This window comes from Vigna umbellata, chromosome 1 (genome assembly GCF_029865625.1).
Source record: "Vigna umbellata cultivar VRB3 chromosome 1, Vumbellata_1.0, whole genome shotgun sequence".
Classification (NCBI taxonomy): domain Eukaryota; kingdom Viridiplantae; phylum Streptophyta; class Magnoliopsida; order Fabales; family Fabaceae; genus Vigna; species Vigna umbellata.
This window is the reverse complement of record NC_142165.1, coordinates 59,492,180-59,513,536: the sequence shown is the minus strand read 5'-3', so window position 1 is coordinate 59,513,536 and position 21,357 is coordinate 59,492,180.

Genomic DNA, 21,357 nt, shown 5'->3' with positions numbered 1-21,357 from the left:
AAGAAAGCCTAACCATAATCACTAGTTCACAATGTCTTCTTTCCCTAACAATTAATCATGCATTATATGTGCACAGAAGCTTAAAGGCAATTGATCCTCCTATTCCTATGTCAAGGTAATATTGCTTCCGAGAGAATTTCCCCAGTTCTAGATTTCCCCGTATGTGTCCATATCGACAAAATCAATTATAATGCTATGAATGAGTTAAACAAGGAAATCATAAAGTATAGAGGAAAAACCCTAACAATTAATGAAGTAAAACATATATAATCAAGAATCAATTCAATACATGAGAGTTTCAAAGGATTACATCGTTTCCCCAACAACAATGAAAGTTTAGTTCACCATAGACATGGTGAAACTAGATGAAGATAATGAAAAGAAGGAAAGATAAAACCCTAGAATTTGAAGAAAGGAGCTTCCGCATCCAAAATCCGCCTCCAAGGGGTGAAAGCAGTGTGATTTCGCCTCTTTCTGTCCAAAGATATCAACCCTAGGTCGACTAAACGCTTATATGGTTTATTAAAAATATAGAAAAATGGCCCAAGCCCAATTAAACAACGCTCAGCGGCAGTTTTGGCACTGAGCACTAAGTGCGGCACTTAGATTGACCCTCAGTGTTGACACTCAAGCGTGAAACAGTGTATTCAATAGCACAGTATGGCGCTCAGCGGTAAAAATGCCGCTCAGCAGTAGGTGCGATACTTGAATTGGCCCTCAGTGGTAGCACTTAAGCGTGAGACAGTGTACTCATCAGCCAGATTGGCGCTCAGCGGTGCAAATGGCGCTCAGCGGTGGCAACGTTCTTCTTTTGTGCACTTTTCATTCCTTTCCTGAGTCCAACTCCTTGCTACTTCAACTTCTTTCATCCAATTCATCTTAATTCCTGTCAAAACAAGGAAAATCAAGCATAAAACCCATTCAACTCTCTTATTTCAAAAACATAAGCAAAAGCATGATTTCAAGCTAGTTTCTAAATCATAAAGGTTGTTTTTAAGGTCAAAATTAAGTATAAAAATAACAATTTTTAAACCGTTATCAGCCATCTTCCACCATCACCATTCATCTTCTGGGAAGTAGCCATCATCCACGAAGCAATCGTCGTCACTTACCACCATCAACAACCATCACCGTCGCTATTGGCCGAGGGGTCCTTTTCGGTCGCGACGCGCCATAGCTTCTGGCCTTAAGCTTTCCAACCTGGTCATCCAATGAACCATCCTCTGCTTGGATCGTGCTCAGTGCAAATGAGTGGTTCATCGGAGTTGTTCTTAACCCACGAACCCTATTTTACCCAATTTCGCACACACCCAATATCTGACCCTGATCCCTTTTAATTTGATTTCCATAAATAACATTAACGTTATGTGTCTTTATTATATTTACCATATTTTAAACTTTTTTTAAATTAAAAATCATATAAATTCACGAAATGACGTCTTTATGTGCCACGTGGTTATGAAATGTCACCTCACCATGCCACCAGGTAACACATTTAACGTCGTCCACAGAATTTAATGGTAGGGGCTTTATTGATTCAATTTTTCATAAATAGGGACCCAATTGAGCTACTTCAAAATACGAGGACCTAATTGTCGCGAATCTACATAAATAAGGACCTCCAAATCAATTAAACCAATATAATATTATATTTCTTGTTAATGAAAAGTTATGTTCAGGTTGTATACACTAGTACACTAAGAGGATACTGCACCGGTTACTTTTTCTTATAGGCACCAGTTCTACAATCGAGGCATATACCGGCGAGGTAAAAAGAGGTAGGTTTTATGCTTCGGTTGTGAACTAAGTTAAAAAGAACAGGATTTATGTCTCGATTTTTACGTAACCGAGGCAGTAACTTGTTTGTTTTTTAAGTTTTTTTAACCTTTAGGATGTTCTTGATGTATGTTCTTATGCATAAGCAGACACCACCTTCCACTGCCACCAGCATCATTTCACCTTCCCACTTTCAGAGCTACCAACACAACAATGCAATTCCACGTTTTCAGTGAAACAAGAAGGATTCTCCACCAGCCTCTGTTCCTCTGTTCCTGGAGGTCTCAGCTCTGCCGCCACTCACCCCACGGCCCCTTCCGCCCCCGGATATTCCTTCTTCTCCCAAAACATAAGTAGAAAACCAAAAATCCAAAAATTCAACAGGAAACAAGCAGAAACTCCAATCAAAAATCCAAAAATTGAAATAAAAAACCTAGACGAATCGGAACCTAGACGAATCGGAACAGAGAAGACGAAGGAAGCCTCCCTCCCGCGCCCCGCCGCAAAAAAAGGAACGACCACTACGCCCTTGCGCCTTCGCCGCACCTTCGCCACGCCTCCGTCTTTGGCTTACGCGAGACCGCTGGTGGTGCTGCCCCAAAGTTGGGTCTCTCCGTGAGAAGACAATCTCGCCCCATTGTGCGCAGATCTAAACAGGGGAGAAGGATGAACACCCCTTTTCAGATCTAAACAAGAAATAAGGGCCGAACCCTTTTCGGATCTAAACTAAAGAACAACGAAGAAGAAATGGACGGCAGCAACGCGAAGAAGAAGAACCGAAGAAGCAATGGACGGCAGCGACGACGAAAGAAGCGAAGCGGCGACGCGAAGAGAAATAAGAAGCAGCGAGAAGAAATGAGTAAACTCTGGAATTTGAAGCATAACGCGAAGAATATATGCTTCGGTTAGGAAAGCATCGAAGCGTAAGAGTGTTTGGACACCGGGTCCGTGCTGACTGATGCTTAAAATGAAGGCTTTATGCCTCGGTTCTGTACGAAACCGAGGTAGCATCACCTGCTCAGAAATTTGTCAGCTTTTTAGACACCATTTTGGCTTCGGTTCTGCATGCAACCGAGGTCATATCTGTGTTCTGCACCGGTTTCACATACAACCGAGGCCTATAAGGTCCGGTTTATTACGAAACTGCCACCGTCTTGTGATAGGCAGCGGTTAGGTTTAAAATGGAGTATATAGTACGAGTTTAAAAGGAAATTTCTACTAGTGATATGATATAGCTCACAAGAGTAAACTAGTATAAAAATTCTCGTGTTTTTTGCTTGCTTATTTGTTCTTATTTGTTTTTAAAACAATATCTTTTGCTTACGGCCTTCAAAGAAGAAGATTAGCGCAATGACCTTAACAAAAATCAATCTATTAGATTATATTATTTTTGTTTGGTGTCCATTGAATATGTAACTTGAATTACATTGGGTGTTAATTCTTCAGCATTTGAATAAACTAATTTCAATTTACAATCGATTAAAATGCTCATGTCAAGTAACAAGGTCTTTGAAATTCCATTGGTTACATAGATTTAATGAAAGTTTGTAAAAGTTTTTGAAATGCAATTGGTTTTATTAAGTCCAATGCAACCCTTATTGGCCTTAATGGTTTGAAGTCAACAATAAAAACATACGTGCCGTTACAACTAATAATTTTCCAACTTAATCAATCTTTACATTATTTAAATTATTTCTTTTAATTTTATGATTTGCAAAAAATCATATGCATGTAGCATATTTCACAATATGTTATTTTTCTTAAATTAATGTAGTGTGTGGTTTAAATTAGAATTGAATGTACTTATTCACTTGAGCTAAAATTATAACTCGTTTAAATCACAATCTTATTACACACTTGAATGAAAAATTAACAAGCTTAAATGACTAAACAAAACTTAAGCTAACATGATACCACACTTAAGCAAGAAATCTTGTGAACATTGCTTCAAGCGTTGCATATTTGTCGTAAACAATGTTGCATAAATGTCGTAAACAACATTGTTTGATGCTCTTGCTCTAAGTATCATTTATTTGTCTCGGTCATTCACTTAGGTATACGAACTTTAAGCAAAAATACCCTGTGTTGTTTAAGCACATCAAGCGATAATGCATTACTACTATTTGCTTAAAGTGACTTGATTTCATCATGTGACATTGTCACACACGACTGTGTTCTAGCTTATGTTCGTTTAAGTAGATGGCATTATTCACACATATTAACAAAGACATAATTGTGAGTTAATTCATGTTTGTTTGCGGTTATTTACAAGCAAATGAGATCCAAGATTTAAGAGATGGAAGGGGTTTTGAATCCTGGCACTTTGTTCATATGTGCAAGCATTTAGAAGGAAATGTCTAAATATCCTTGTTGTAGCTGGAATCGATTCCAATAAATATGCATCTGATTCAATTCAGGAACAAAACACAATGGAGTTTTATTCAATTCATAGACTTTATATTCGGTTCGAATGGATACGTAATTGGTTTCAAGATCGGTATTCGATTTCAGAAGAAAATGTATTTAATTCCGAGAATTGTATTCGATTCCACTACGTTGTATTTGGTTCTACAAGTAGTTGTATTCGATTCTAATAGACTGTATTCAGTTCCTGGAATAGTTGTATTCGGTTTCACTTTATAAAAGCTCCTTCTTCGTTTCTTCCACCCTTCCAGGTAAGTCCAAATGATATCAACCTTATCTTTTTCCTTTTACTTTAAATATATTAAAAAGGTTATTTTACTTCCTTTCAATTGGCTTTATGATGATCCAAAAATGCAGGAAAGTTATTTATTTGGAGGGTAAGAAAATAATAGTATTACTATCGATGCCTGCTGGAAGAGGAAAAGGGAAGGAAACAATATGTTTTGTTACTTTGTAATAATGCAGAAGATGAACAACCAAATTCACAAAATGATAACCATATTTCTCCAAGTCAACACTTTTATGTGCAATAGAAAATAAAAAAAGAAGAAAACGAGACTATATGAATATTAGTAAATGAAAACATGCACTTTAAAACACATGAAAGGAACTACATGTCTAAAGCTATTCGCATAATAATTTTGAAATTTCTGTCAATAATTTGCATAATAATTTTGAAATTTCTGCAATAAAAACATGTCCTTTTTATGTATGTAATATTATAGCTTCACTTCATTATTTCATTAATCATAAATATTTAATTTTAATTTAAAAACAAAAAAAATGCCAGTTGATAATAAATTAAATTTTTTTAAAAATTTAAACATAATTATTTAATTTTACTTAAATATAACTTTATTTTATGTTAAAAAGTAATTTTCATTTTTTTTCTTTATAATGTTTTAACAATAAATATATTATTAATAAATATTATTTTATATTATAAATTCATTTTTATAATCATTTTCTATCAATTAAAATATTATTTTATCTATCAAATCATATGCTAATTTCACAGGTTTTAATTTAAAATTCAAATCATTCACCTTCAAGTCCTTTAAAAAAAATAACAGTATATTTCAAATTCGTTCATTTTCTCGTCTCAAATCAAGTAAACATATATTTAGAGGCAGCCCGTCATAATTATCAATGACACTTGGTTTTCTTTTTTATTATATTTACAAATAAAAAATGAAACTTCATAATAACATATATAATATTACATTTTTTGATGGAATTATGTTTCTCATCACTAAATTTTGTGATTCCTGCTTTTTGTAAAAAAAAAAAAGTCATAACATTTTTCGTGATAAATTTTGTACATATCAGTTTTGTAGAAAAAAAAAACAGAAAATGGTAGTTTGTCTCACAAAAGTAATGTGTATTCATAAAGCAATCCAATCCTTACAGTATTGAAATGTTTTATATATGTGATTTTATTAAATAATTACAGTTGACAAAAGGATAGCATAAAATCAAATATATAAGAATATATTTATTGAAGAGTAATAATTAATTACCTTATACAGAATAACTCAGAGTAGGTACAGACATTAGATTACCTGCCAGATATGTATCGCTCATAGGAAAACGTGTGCTTGACTCCTCAAGCATCGCAGAGGAGAATCTCCATTTTTGTTCGGATATTATTATTTTAACATTTAACAAATTTTACACACGTTTATATATATTATTTTTTCTACAATTTTCTTTTTCTTTATAAATAAAAAACTAATCCTTAATAATCAAAATATTCTTATTGTTGATAAACAAAACAAATTTCAGTTAATTTCACTTGTATAAATGCTGTAAATCTACTCTATTTGTGGTTAATGAAAATTAGAAGTATATTCAGTACCTGTTGTGTGATTCTCTCTCTGTAGTCTCATTTTTCTCTGGTGTGTGTGTGCTCCGGCGTGTGGTGGTGGTGCCTGGTGGAGGAGGGTGAAAACCCTAGCAGAGCAACCTCTCTACGTTTCCCTCTCATTCTCTCTGTTTCTGTTTTCTCTCTCTTGGCACGTGGGTATTACTCTTAAAAGAGTAAAGTGCATCTTTCTGGTGTTTTACGTTTCTGCCCTCAAAATCTAATATGGTATCAGAGCTACGACTATTTCTTGGTGAAAGTGTGAAGTGGGTGTGTAATCTTTGTCTGGAAGTGTGTGTATCCAGAAAAGAAAATCTTTGGCTGTGTGAAAAATCAAAGAAACCACAAGATTTCAGCAAGAAAGGATGGCAGGATTTGGAGGTATACAGGGACCATTACCAGTATTTGATGGAAAGCAGTTTGATGACTGGCGCATCAAGATGCAAGCCATTTTTGGGTTCCAGGACGTTTCAGAGGTGATACAAGAAGGGTTACCCGAGTTGAGTGACAAGGCCACTGAAGAAGAGAAAAGAATTTACAAACAGCAAGTAAAACTGGACAGCAAGGCACGGTTCTTGCTATACCAGTGTGTCAGCCCAAAGATCTTCAACAAGATCTCCAAGGCTGCCACTGCTAAGGAGGTATGGGATATCTTAGTGAAGTCCTATGGTGATGGAGACAGAAACACAAAGGTGAAATTGCAGGCATTGAGAAGACAGTTTGAGATCTTAGTCATGGATGAGAGTGAAACTGTGGCTGACTATTTTGATAAGGTACAAGAATTGGTGAACAAGATGAGGGCCTGTAAAGATGGGATTTCAGATGAATACATAGTTGATAAAATCTTGAGGACTCTATCATCCAGATTTGACAATGTAGTAGTTGCAATTGAAGAGACTCGAAGGAAAGAAACTATGGAAATTGAAGAGCTGTTGAACTCATTAGAGGCACATGAATTTCGCATCAATGAGCGAAAACAGTGTCATGAACAAGCCTTATAAGCCAGATCACAGTTGAAAGGCTGGAAAGGGCTCAAGAAAGGAGGAAAAGGGAAAGACTCACATGACCAGCAAGGAGTAGAGTCCAGTGGGTCAGGAAAAATGAAAAACTCAAAGAATTCTGAAGCTGAGTGGAAATTTGACAAGAAGAAGGTAAAATGTTACAATTGTCAGAAGCTGGGTCACTATGCTAAAGAATGCTGGAAAGGAGAAGGGGCGAAAAATAAACCCAAGAAACTGGCAAACTTGGCACAAGAGGAAGATTCAGATTCTGAACCAGTGATATTAATGGCTCAAGAAGATGAAAAACAACCAGAAAGCACTGTATGGTACTTAGACTCTGGATGCTCCACTCATATGACCGGAAGAAGGGACTGGTTTGTGAAAATGAAGGGGGTAGAACATGGGAAAATCAGATTTGCTGATAACAGCAGTTTGGAGGCTGAGGGGTCTGGCAGAGTTGTGCCAGAGGTGAAGATGGCAGAGAAGTTATCATAGAAGATGTACTGTTTGTACCAGGTTTGAAGACCAATCTGTTAAGTCTGGGACAACTTTTACAGAAAGGCTACATGATGAAAATGGAGGATAATTGTCTTAGTATTTTCAATCAGAATGGGAGAGTGGTTGTGCAGGCTAAACTGTCACAGAATAGGACGTTTAAGGTTGTAATGGAAGCAGTAGATCACAACTGTTTTACTGCTACAGAGAGTAAGGATGAATGGATGTGGCACCTCAGATTTGGACATTTGAATTTCCAAGATCTGTTTCAGCTAAGCCAAAAGAAGATGGTGATGGGTTTACCTAAGGTTGATATACCAGAAACAGTTTGCAAAGAATGTGTACAATGCAAACAGACAAGGGGAAGTTTTAAAAGCATCTTACCCCAGAAATCAGCAGAAAAACTTGGGGTAGTGTACTCAGATGTATGTGGGCCTATGCAAATAGAAACACCTGGGGGCAGCAGGTATTTTCTATTATTCATAGATGACTGGACCAGGAAGTGTTGGGTTTACCTATTAAAAAGAAAAGGTGAAGTGCTGCAACAGTTTCAAAAATTTAAGAGTATGGTTGAAAGGCAAAGTGAAAAGAAGTTAAAAATTCTGAGAACAGATGGAGGAGGAGAGTATACCTCCATTGAATTCAGAAACTACTGTGAAAGAGAGGGAATAGTTCATGAAGTGACTCCTCCCTACACACCTCAACACAATGGGGCTGCAGAGAGGAAGAACAGAACTATTTTAAACATGGTGAGATGCATGTTGAAGAGCAAGGAGTTGCCTAATTTTCTATGGGGTGAGGCTGTGATGACAACCACCTATATCCTGAATTTATCTCCAACAAAGAGATTAAATGAGGTTACACCAGAGGAGGCCTGGAGAGGAGTTAAACCAGATGTAAAGCATCTGAAAATTTTTGGTTCACTATGTTATAAACATGTGCCAGAACAACTGAGAAAGAAACTGGATGATAGAGGAGTTCCCTTGATACTGGTGGGATATCATGCTACAGGAGGATATAAGCTGTATAATCCTACAACAGGGACAACTTCTATCAACAGAGATGTGGTAATTGATGAGACTGGTACATGGCAGTGGGAGTCAAAAGAAGATGGAGGACCAACTATTGAGTTGGAAGATGAATTTCCAGCAGAACCCGAGGTAGTCAGGAGGGAGGAGAGTGTGAGAAGGTCATCTAGAATGACTCAACTACCAGTATATCTGAGAGATTATGATCTAGCCTATGATGCAACTGTTTCAGCAGAAGGAAATTTTGTTCATTATGCCTTGATAGCAGAAGCCGAACCAGTGGAGTTTGAACAAGCTGTGAAAGATAAAAGGTGGTACAAGGCTATGCTAGAAGAGTTGGGTTCAATTGAGAAGAACCAGACCTGGGAATTAACTGAGTTGCCTCCCAACAAGAAACCAATTGCACTTAAGTGGATTTATAAGTCCAAAATAAATCCACAAGGGTGGTGACAAGGTACAAGGCTAGACTAGTGGCAAAAGGATTCTTGCAGCAGGCAGGAATAGACTATGGAGAAGTATTTGCACCAGTGGCTAGAATGGAAACTATTAGACTGGTGGTCTCTGTGGCTACAAAACTGAACTGGACATTACATCAATTAGATGTAAAATCTGCATTTCTAAATGGTAATTTAGAAGAAGAAGTGTATGTAGTTCAGCCGCAGGGATTTGAAGTAAAGAAGCATCCTGACAAAGTATACAGATTGAAGAAGGCTCTGTATGGGCTTAAGTAGGCTCCAAGGGCATGGAACCAGAGAATAGATGGGGTAATGAGTAACATCGGCTTTGAGAAGTGTGCTTCTGAACATGGAGTGTATGTTCAGTGTTATCAGCACAGTGGAAGAAGAGAGATGTTAATAGTATGCTTGTATGTGGATGATATGCTAATCACAGGGAGCAGTGTTGAGAGAATTGCTAATTTCAAATTCCAAATGTTACAGGAATTTGAAATGAGTGATTTGGGGCAACTAAACTACTTTCTTGGGATTGAATTCACTAAAACTGATGAGGGATTGGTAATGCATCAGTCCAGGTATACATTGGATATGTTAAACAAGTTTAACATGATTCATTGTAATTCTGCAAACACTCCAGCAGAAGTGGGATTGAAACTTGAGAAGGATCCTGAAGAGGAAGGGGTTGATCCTACTGAATATAGGAAAATGGTTGGAAGCCTAAGATACTTGTGCAACACTAGACCAGACATCAGTTACAGTGTTGGTCTGGTTAGTAGATATATGCAGAATCCTAGAATCTCTCATCTGATGGCCATTAAACGGATTCTGAGATATCTAAAAGGTACACATAATTTTGGGATTCTACTACCAGGAGGAGAATCAGAAGGAGAACTAAGAATTAGTGCTTACTCTAACTCAGATTGGTGTGGAGACAAAAGTGATAGGAAGAGCACTGCAGGATATGTATTTTTCTTGAATGGAGCACCAATCTCCTGGAGCTCTATAAAAGAACCAGTAGTGGCTCTTTCCTCATGTGAGGCTGAATATATTGCAGCCTGTGAAGCTACTTGTCAGGCGGCTTGGCTAAGTTCCTTAATGAGTGAATTGAAGATTGAAGTGGAAGGGAAGGTGAGACTGCTTGTGGACAACAAGTCAGCCATAGACCTGACCAAACATCCTGCATCGCATGGCAGGAGTAAGCATATTGAAACTCGTTTCCACTACATCAGGGAACAAGTTAGTAAAGGGAAGCTTGAAGTTGTATATTGCAGATCCGAGGATCAGATTGCAGACTTACTCACTAAGGCACTGAAAGGAGAACGCTTTCTAATACTTAGAAAGCAGATCGGAGTAAAGAAGGTGGAGATCAAGGCAGATCTACAGAACAGAGCTACGAAAACCTAGGGTTTTCATCTCTGGAAGGAGATTCGTCTGGAGGAAAGTGTTTTCACGAGTTTAATCGGTGAAAATCGTTTCCGAGTCCAAATGAAGCATTTGTACCGATTATTAATCGGTGAAAAACGCTTAGATTCATCAGATGCAAAGTTTTACCGATTTGATCGGTGAAAAGTTTTTTTGTTTCTCCAAAATCATGTTTTGTTTAGGAGGAGTGTTAGATAAACAAAACAGATTTCAGTTAATTTCACTTGTATAAATGCTGTAAACCTACTCTATTTGTGGTTGATGAAAATTAGAAGTATATTCAGTACCTGTTGTGTGATTCTCTCTCTGTAGTCTCATTTTTCTCTGGTGTGTGTGTGCTCCGGTGTGTGCTCCGGCGTGTGGTGGTGGTGCCTGGTGGAGGAGGGTGAAAACCCTAGCAGAGCAACCTCTCTACGTTTCCCTCTCATTCTCTCTGTTTCTGTTTTCTCTCTCTTGGCACGTGGGTATTACTCTTAAAAGAGTAAAGTGCATCTTTCTGGTGTTTTACGTTTCTGCCCTCAAAATCTAATACTTATAAATGAGTTGTTAGCTGTAAGTAGTGTCAAAATAATACTTCTTTTCCCCTTCCATCATTTCCAAGAAAATGTTTATCTCAGAAAGTATATGTTCATTCGGTAAAACCCTTTCTTTATCCCATTCCTTTGAACTACTACTCTTTATTAGCTATTAATAAGTTTATTTAGCATAAACTCCATTAGAAGCAACATCAGCTATAAGCTATCCAGATTTCAGACTTGATTTTGTACTATTGTTTGCTTTTCATGTGAATTCATATGCTAACATGTAATATCGTAGAGGCTAAAAGCCACTGCGACAAGTTTCATTAGTATCATTGTGTTAAAGAAGATTGCTTAATTTAGAGACTTTTTCCATATAATAAATGAACTTTAAATTTAATTTAACCGTATAAAATTAATTTATAAATTTATTATTATAATTTTTAATATATTTTTTTCATATTAAGATATATATTTTAAATATAAAAAAATATTAATAAATGATATGATAATAAAATTGGATAATAAGTGATAATGAGATTTATATTTATTATTATATTATAAATGTTTTAACATTTTTTTTCTTTCATCAATCTTAACTTTAATAAAAACAAATTTAGCTTACTTGTTGATGTTGGATTGGTACAATGGACCATCAATCCAATTCGATGTGTCACCCGACTTAACATAGATTAGCTATTTAGTGAGTCAATCCAACTCAACTCATTTATTAACGAGTCGAAAAAATTTAAACCTGATCTGACTCATCATTGGTTGGTGGGTTAGATAGGTTGACTCACTAGCTCACTTAATTACAAGTTTTTAAATTTAAAAAAAACTACAATTTATTTGTAATTCAAATTTAAATAATTTCACTTTAAGATGATGTTAAACTGTAAAAACAATTCAAAATAAAAAATTAACATAAAACTCAAATATAATCTAAAAGTAAACCAATGAATAAATAAATTTATAATATTGATAATTTTTTGGTCACTTATCAATTTATAATATTAAAGTCTTAAATAAATAAAGTTATATTATTTTGTTATCTTAAAACATCATTTTCTTTATTTTCATTCACAATACAATAAAAAATATTAACTAATAATACTAAAATATACAAAAACAAATAATTAAATTAAACTAAATTGATTATGAGGCTAATTCAGTGTAGATTTAATCTAAGTGAAACAAATTATAAGCCAACCACATTAAAAATTATCACATATAAAAAAATTATTTACTTTTAAATCCAATCGAAACCGTAATTGACCAAATTAACCTTGCAAATTCTAATAATTTTGACAACATTACTAATATTCATTCAAAAGGATATAATTACAATTTCACAGAGATAAAATTTCAAATCACATAATTAAAAGACTTAATTATACACGTTATATCACACCAAAACTGTAGTACTGCATATATTTTTCTATTAACTTTCCTTCTCTGTCAATCTAGGAAAGTGTGCAAACTTTAAAACAAGGAAACTATGATAAGAAGTTGAAGTGACGGCATCTGCTTGTGTAGCTAGCTAATTCAGCTGTAGTCCATTCTGAATTCTTGGTTTAGCCATACCCTCGTGTGTGTGTGTGTATATATATATATATATATATATATATATATATATATATATATTGAACAATCATCATTCAGCATCGAAATTTAAGGGAATCAATCTGAAAAGAAAGAATTTGCTAGGCAGTGGGTAAGTTCAAAGAGAAAAGAACAACTGTAGACAGTTCAAAGAGAGAAAAAAAAAACAGCTGTAGACTTAAATGACAAAGATATGTGACATTTTTTATTCCGCTCCTTATTAATAATAAAACATTATGGGCGATACTCTTTGCACGTTGATGGTCATTGGTCTATACCATGAATCTGAAAACATAAGAATGAGAAGACAAAAATGGTTTGTCATTTTTAGATTAAAAAAAAAAGTGGAATCATTATTGTACAATAAAAGCAAGTACGAAGATGTTCTATCTTTAGGGGACGGCAGAATGAAAGACAGATGAAGTTGGCTTATAGACAAAGAAAAGAGACATGTTAGCTAATAGTGTTTAATATTATCCATCAGACACAAATTGGCAGCTACGTATCTATATCTATCTTTCTATGTATAGATATACAGATACACGTAGAGATATAGATATTTGTTAGGTGTAGAAACATAAGGTATTGCTTGCTGCAGTTGGCATGCATAAAAATAAAGAATCAACATTGTCGTGGATAAACGCACGATGGACACAAATGGAAAGAAAAAGAATATAACTTTTATATATATATATATATATATATATATATATATATATATATATATATATATAAAAGAGTGTAGCGGAATAATTAACGTGTATATAATAAAAAAAAGAGGTAAATTAATTTAAATAATACATAAAAATCAAAGATAAATTAACTATACATAAATTTACTAAATTACAAAAACTATAACAGGTATTTGTAAAGATTTTTTTATAACAAAAACACTTCAACTTTACGTTAACAATACGGTCACATGAACTCCAAAACCAAATTATAAATCGAGTTAGGTTCTAAACAGCAGTTGCAATTGCAACAGTAATATACAGCAGTGAACCATTGTTGTGCATTGATCTTTTTGTTGTGTTTCTTTCACGACTATTTGCAGAGATGGATTATAGCACTTTATAATTTGTGTTAATGAAATACACGTTGTATATGGTTATAGGACCAAATCTATAAATCATACAGTCAATTATAAATAAAAAGAAAGAAACATATATAATATTAATGAGCTTCCAATAAATGGAAAGCTCCTGCAGAAAGCTTTGGATTTGTAGGGTATGGGAAATTTGATTCCTTTCTTATTTTGGTGTGTGGTTGCATTTCTGACAGCTAAAGTTTCCTATTCTCAACCTTTAACACATTAATGGCAAACACTCCCATATGAACCTGTTTTGTTACATCTTTTCCTAGAAACAGAAAAAGTATTAAAACAGCATAGAAATGTGGTCCCTTTACGGTACTAGTGCACGTTGACATATATATATATATATATATATATATATATATATATATATATATATATATATATATATATATATATATATATATATATATATATATATATAAGAAATTAGACACCAATAAATATTCGAAAGTTAAATACAATCTATAATTTTATTTTAAAATTAATATAAAATAAAATAAATCTTTAAACAAAAAATAATCAATAATATATAATACATCATTTAACTATAATTTGCATTCACATAAATTGCCTATTCACCAATCCATACTTTATTGGAGCTCTTCACTTAATAAACGACGAATTAATATAAATTAAATGTTTCCCGACCACTTAAAAAAAAGTATATGAAAGTACGAAACTGAAGATTTAGAATTTTAGAAAAAACAAAATAAAAAAATTAATAACTTTCAGCTCATTTAGAATACCTTATTCTATGTTGTATAGACTAGAATTTGACGGGTCTCTTCAGTAGAGCTGGTTGAAATCACTTAAAACTTTGACGTGACATGTGTTCTCATTAATGTGAAAGAATAAAAAAAAAACATTTTTCATCTCTAGTGTTTCTTTTTTTAACTGCTCTGTCTCAATTTCTTATTAACGATGAAAGATAATATAATTAATAATTCATTAAACTAAGTAGGTTTTTCTTTTTAATTAAAACCTGAACTTATTATTTAAGAAAACTTTTATTAAATTTAAATAAGAGCTTGGTCTCTTATAAATTTGGCCAAAACTACTTAAGGGTTTGAATTAACATATAGATTTACTTAAAGGTATATTCACACCAGTAAACCTAGTAATAAATTTGACCAATTTATACTTCTTATTACCATAAAAGAAATTGATCAAATTGACCTATTAAACCTACTAAACCTACTAAGCTTTTTAAAATCTAAATAAACCTTGGTTTTTTATAAAAAAAATTAAAAACCTAAAATCTAACTATTTCAATAAAAGAAATTAGTCCAAGCTAAACTGAGACTAGTTAAATTATAGACTTAGTTACTTCACATATTTTCACTTAAACTACATTCTTTTTTACACCATTATACATATTAAATTATTTGGTTCTCGATGGATCATGTCTGAATAAAATATATGTTAAATATAAGAATTCACTCAGAAAGTAATGTCACCGTAGTGTAAGAACTACACAATCGTAAAGGAGAATCATTACAAAGTGATTAACATTAAACATTATTAAAGCATGCTTCAACTGAAAGCCATGCATGAACAATATCAAGTCCACCAACTCGTTGTATAAACACATGTGTGAACAATATTAAGCTCATCAACTAGTCCTATAAATGCATGCATGAACAACAAGCCCACCAATCAGTCCCATAAACACACATAGTAGTAAGGACTAAAGGTGAGTTTGCTTAGTACTCTAATATACACTTATTTCACGTTAAATACTCATTAAAACATTAGAGCACTTTTTGCAAGTACTTTCTGGTTACGTAACCAACCCAAAGACAAAAGTTAGACAAATAACAATAGTAGGAGTACATAGGATAAACCATGCTCTTATAGGACTACCCCAGTCTTGTAAGAATATTTTGGCATCCATTGTGAGGTCGAGGATAGCCTTGTCAAACAACATGTAAACATAATAAACATGGCCAAATCAAAGTGACAAGGACTACATGAAGAACGTGAGAACCACGTGGAACATATGAATATGATATGAGAATTAAGAAGGGAACTTGAATCCTTTAAGAGAAAAAAAAACATACTCAAGCCCCCAAGAAACCTAGAGACGTGTTATTAAAGCCCAAGTTCAACAGTTATATATACCATCTTAAATGTGGATCAGGCTTGTATTATGGAAGAAGCCTTAAACATAGATCTTCTTCCTCCAATGAGACACACTCCTTCACCCATAAATATAGACCAAAGTAGATACTATCAATACCACCACAACTTTGTCACATGACCAAGGATTGCTAGGAATTAAAAGGCAAGATCGAATAACTAGTGCAAATGGAACATTTAAGCCAGTTTGTTAAGAAAAACCCTACCCAAGAAGAGTGAACCAACCACCAAGAATGACCACGATAAAGGACCACAATAAAGGAGGAACCAGAAGCAATGGAACCCACAGCGTTGGAATAGAGTTTCAACCGCAACGTAGTCCTTTACAGGGGGCAATTAATACCATATGAGGATGCTTTGCAGGAGGTGGCTCCTCTAAGGGTACTCACAAGAAATGTCTTCAAGCTATCAAACACTCTTATGTGGTCAGCATGATAGGATGAAGAATGCTTGAGATAGATATCCTTCAGCGATGATGACTTCCACATTACAAACACCAACAAAGATGTCCTGATGGTAATTACTGTGGAAGTGTTTGACTTCATTATTGAGAAAACCGTAGTAAATCAGGGTAATTGACTTCATTATTGAGAAAACCTTAGTAAACCAGGGTAATTTAGTTGACATCCTATACTAAAGTACTTTCCGGTGGCTAGGCCTTCAAGAATAGTCCTTTCATCACCACATCGAGCAAATAGTAGACTTCTCATGAGAAAGGATCGACATTTGCAAATACAATGACATGGATACAAGGTTTGGAGGAACACATATCTAATACCTTATAATTGATACCAATAAATCGTACAACATCCTCTAGGGGAAACCCTCATTAAACTTGTTAGGGGTAATTGTGTCGACACCTCACCTAACGATGAAATTCCCAACTGATAGGGGGAAATAATCATAACCTAAGTGGATAAAAAGGCAACCCAAGAATGCTACACAACCAATTTGAAGTTAGTGCCTGCCTACCATAGGTTGGTAGAAGCAAACTAGGAGTTGATAGTAGTCATGACTAACTTAAACCCTAAAGTCAACGATGACGCTTGGATGGAGCCGAGGGTGGAAGTCATCCTCGTGAGGTTATGAGATAAGAACCAAAATATGATTCTCGAAGGAAATTTAAAATCGAAAGAAGGGTTAAGAATAATTGGCCTGTTAACCAAGAATAAGGACCTTTTTGCTTGAACTACAACTGATATGTTGGGCATTCACCTGTCAATCATATCACACAAAAGAAGACAAAGTGGGGGAAGAAGAGGACAACGACAACAAAAGAATAGACCCAGAAACTCCTTCAAGAAAACTTCATTAGATGGGTCCAATAATACAATATGTGGTGGCAAGTGTATTACAAGTGAAAAAGAACAAAGTGGCATATGTGTACAAATTACACATACCTTGATAAAGCTTGCCTAAAATACATTTACCCGTTGTCGAGCATCGATAAATACACATGTTTGCGCTCGATAAGGAGAAGGTCATCTTCATTAACAAAGCAACAAAATATCGCTATGAAGTGATGTTGTTTGAATTAAGAAACTCAAGACGAAGATTGATAGACCAAGTATTCCATAATCAAATAACCTTAAACTTGGAAGTGTATATCGATAACATGGTGGTGAATTTAGATGACATATGCAAACATATAATAGACTTGGAAGAAGTATTCAACCAGCTCCATAAGTATAACAAGAGGCTTAACCCTCTTAAATGTGTGTCAGGTATGCACGAAGGAAAATTTATGGGTTTATACTCATCAATAGGGGTATATCGGCCAACCCCAACAAATGTCAAGCAATCACAACAATGAGGATTCCAAGGAGCTTGAAAGAAGTTCAACGATTAGAAGGTAAGTTAATGGCCTTCTCAAGATTCCTTCCTAGATTAGCCAACCACATCAGACTTATCCTAAAAGTCATTAAGAAGGTTGAAAAGTTTGTATGGGATGAAAAATTAGAGAAAGCCTTTGCTAGAATGAAGGATGCCCTGACCTCCCCTATGGTCTTAAGTAAGTTAGAACCATCTAAACTGTTGCAAGTCAACTTGTTGGTATCTTCAGAAGCGCTCAGTGCCATCTTCATCTAAAGAGATAACCAACAACAACCGATATACTTTATCAACAGAGTACTCCAAGAAGTGAAGACTTGATACTACCTTATTGAGAAAATGGCTTTAACATTGGTCCATAAGGCTAGGTGACTATGACCATACTTCAGACACTAGGTCATAGTTAGGAAGGATGACCCTATACATAGAATCATTAGAAAACTAGAATTGGTTAGACGAATGATATCATGGTTAATCAAGTTGTCAAAATACATATTGAGATACACACTAAGAGGACATATCAAGGTTAAGTGTCTTGTTGTTTTCATCTATGAATTGCATGAAGTAATAAGCCTTGTTAGTGTTGAGTGGACTCTTTATGTAGACAACTCAGGAAATTGCACAGATAGTGGAGCAAGGATAGTACTAGAGGGTCCCAAAGGGATAAAAGTCGAGCAATCATTACGTTTTTAGTTTAAGAGCTCCAACAACCAAGGCAAGTACAAAACAATGATAGTCAAAATATTGCTAGCACTAGACATGAACATACAAGAGGTGATGTGTCATAGTGACTCTCAATCTCATGATTGGTCACATAAAAGACTAGTTCTAATTAAAGTGATAATCGATTATCCTGAATGATAATCGTTTATTTGCGCGTCCTACACAATATTAAACAAACACTAGTGGAAAAACAGCATATAACGTCATGCGTTCAACGTCGCAGCACTCAATATCCAACGTTCTATTAAGCACACAATTAATGCTCCCAAGTACTTCAATTCCCTTCACGTCCCAGCCTGGCAGCCTACGATGTTCTATGGGAGGGTTGATGGAATCCTGCCTGATGTGTTTCTCAGTGTCCTTTTTTTGTAGTTTTTCATATTTTATTGTGCACGTATTTTAGCTTGTAAAGAGCATGGGTTACTATAAATACCCAGCTCCCCACAGACGGCGCCACTTGATGGACGAGCGCCCAAGGAGAGGTCGATTGAAGTTGTGCGAACACGATTCGGAGTCCTCGAGGCTTCCTCTAGAGATGAACGCAGCGGAAAATGACAAAAACTCGAAGAAGAACAAGAACAGAGGGTTACACTCGATAAAAACCCTAGAAATGGAAGGAAACCCAATATGAACCGATTAATCGGTTCAAAATGAAGATTGAACGGTGGAAAAGGTTTGGAACAGATCAAGAGTGATTTTAATTGGCTAAAATCAGAGAAAATGATGACAGATGAAGAAACCCTAGCAGAGAAGATGATATTCGGTGGAAAATGATGAAAATGAGTGGAAACCTTAGAAGAAGATGAGGAAGTGTGGTGAACGAAGAGAAGATACCTTCGAAGACGTGTATGTAGTGCGGATCTGTGGTTGGAGACAATGGAGCTCTCGAGAGCGAGAATGAGACGCTCTGAGATGTGGATGGATGCGCGAGAGAAAGAAATGAGAGGCGCGGTCTGAAGATGTGGCTGAGGCGTTGGAGCGGTGATGTAAGGAGGATCTGACGCGTGCACGAGGGTGGCAGTGTAGAGTCAGCGTGGAGGATGAGTGAGAAGCACAATGGTTAACGTGGAAAAATGAGAGAATGAAGAAGGTGCTTGGAAGGTGGCTAGAGGGAGTCTTTAGCCTCTCTAGCATATGACTTTCAAGAGAGAATTATTTCTGAAGGTCAGAAAATCAAATTCTCATTAATCTCAAAAGTACCAATACAAGAGAGGAGTTGGGTATTTATAGTAACCCATGCTCTTTACAAGCTAAAATACGTGCACAATAAAATATGAAAAACTACAAAAAAAGGACACTGAGAAACACATCAGGCAGGATTCCATCATACCCTCCCTCTTAAAAAAAAATTGTCCTCAAATCTGGCAATCGCCTTATGAAGAAGCTCCACACAATCTTGGGAGCAGAGCCATGAAGTGGCCTTATTCCTTTAGATATACTTTTCTTCCTCCTGGATCAAACACGAATCTGCAATACACATCAAATATATCTTCAGTTAATATCAATCCAGGAAAGAATTTTTCTTTAAAAACAAGAGAATAAGAACTTCTAATACTTTGATTTGTAATCTTTAAAAATTTTAGAAGTCCAAATTCAATTTTGTCTTGAGTTAATTGTTTTCTTAAAGATAACAATAACTCAAGATTTGAATTGTCATATTTTGAGAATGTTTTCATAGAATATATAATGACAATTTTAAAAGAGAAGTCAATATTTGAAGAATTAACCATGATTGGAAAAGAAGTAAAGATTTGAAAACCTTCCCTTTTAGGTTTCATAGTCTTGGAAAGAATAGAATTTGTCATCAATAACAATTTCTCCTTTTCTTTCTTCTCTCTTTCTTGCCTTTCTCTCTTTTCTTCTTTTCTCGCTTTTTCTTTTCTTTCTTCTTCTTTTCTTTTCTCTTCTTCTCTTCTTCTTCTCTCTTCTTCTCTTCTTAATTCCTTTCTTCTTCTCTCTTCTCTTTTCTCGTTTTCTTTTCTCTCTCTCTTCTCTTCTTCTTTCCTTTCTTCCTCTTCTTTTCTCTCAATCTCTCTTTCTCTTTTCTTATCCCTGATTTCTTTAAGTCTTGCCCCAAATTCTAGTTCTCTACGAAGAAACCCATGATCTTTTAAACTCTCAAGAAATAATTTTCCATTATCAATGCAATCCCTAATTAGTTCCAGGTTTCTTTTAATACTTGAAGGCACAAACTTTCTTCTCATGTAAGCTTTTAAATCATGCCAATCACGTATGGAAGACTTTCTACCTTTTCTAACATGATATTGTCTTTCATCCCACCACTCACTTGCATGCTCTTCTAACTTAGAGAGATATATACTAAGGACATAATATTCACTCTCTTCATAAAACCAAGGATTTATTTTATCAATTTCTTTTTCCCAAGCTAGGTATGTTAATGCACCTATGTCTTTACCAAAGGATGGAAGATTCCTAGCTTGTTTAAACATTTCATCAACATTATCTAACCTAGAAGACCTATATGAACTATAAGAAGACATCTTTTGTTTTTAAGAGTTTTCTTAATTTAAAGGGTTAAAAACTTTCACTTAGACAAGTCCCAGGTAAGAGAGGTGAGCTAAAGAGCTGCTTAAGTACCAAGTCTTGCCTTGCTAGAAATGCCTTAGGCTACTAACTAATTACCCCTTAAACTAAAATCACCTTTAAAATCAAAGGACACGACTCAAAAAAAAAAACAAACACATACAAAGACTAGACTCCTAATTACAGACTCTAATGTGGTAAGGCTTAGAGTTTAATCTCTTTTAGCCTATCCATCCCTAAAACGTGAACATATCAAAAATTCAAACAATCAAAACAATTAAGAGCGGACTCTAATAACCCCTACGTGAAACACAAATCAAAACAAATCAAATCAATATTAAAGTCTACTCCTATGGTGAGGCTTGTTGCTTTGGTTAACAAGACACACTCACCTGTCTAGCTATGCTAAAATTAATGCAAGTAAAGTTGCCAAGAGTTTG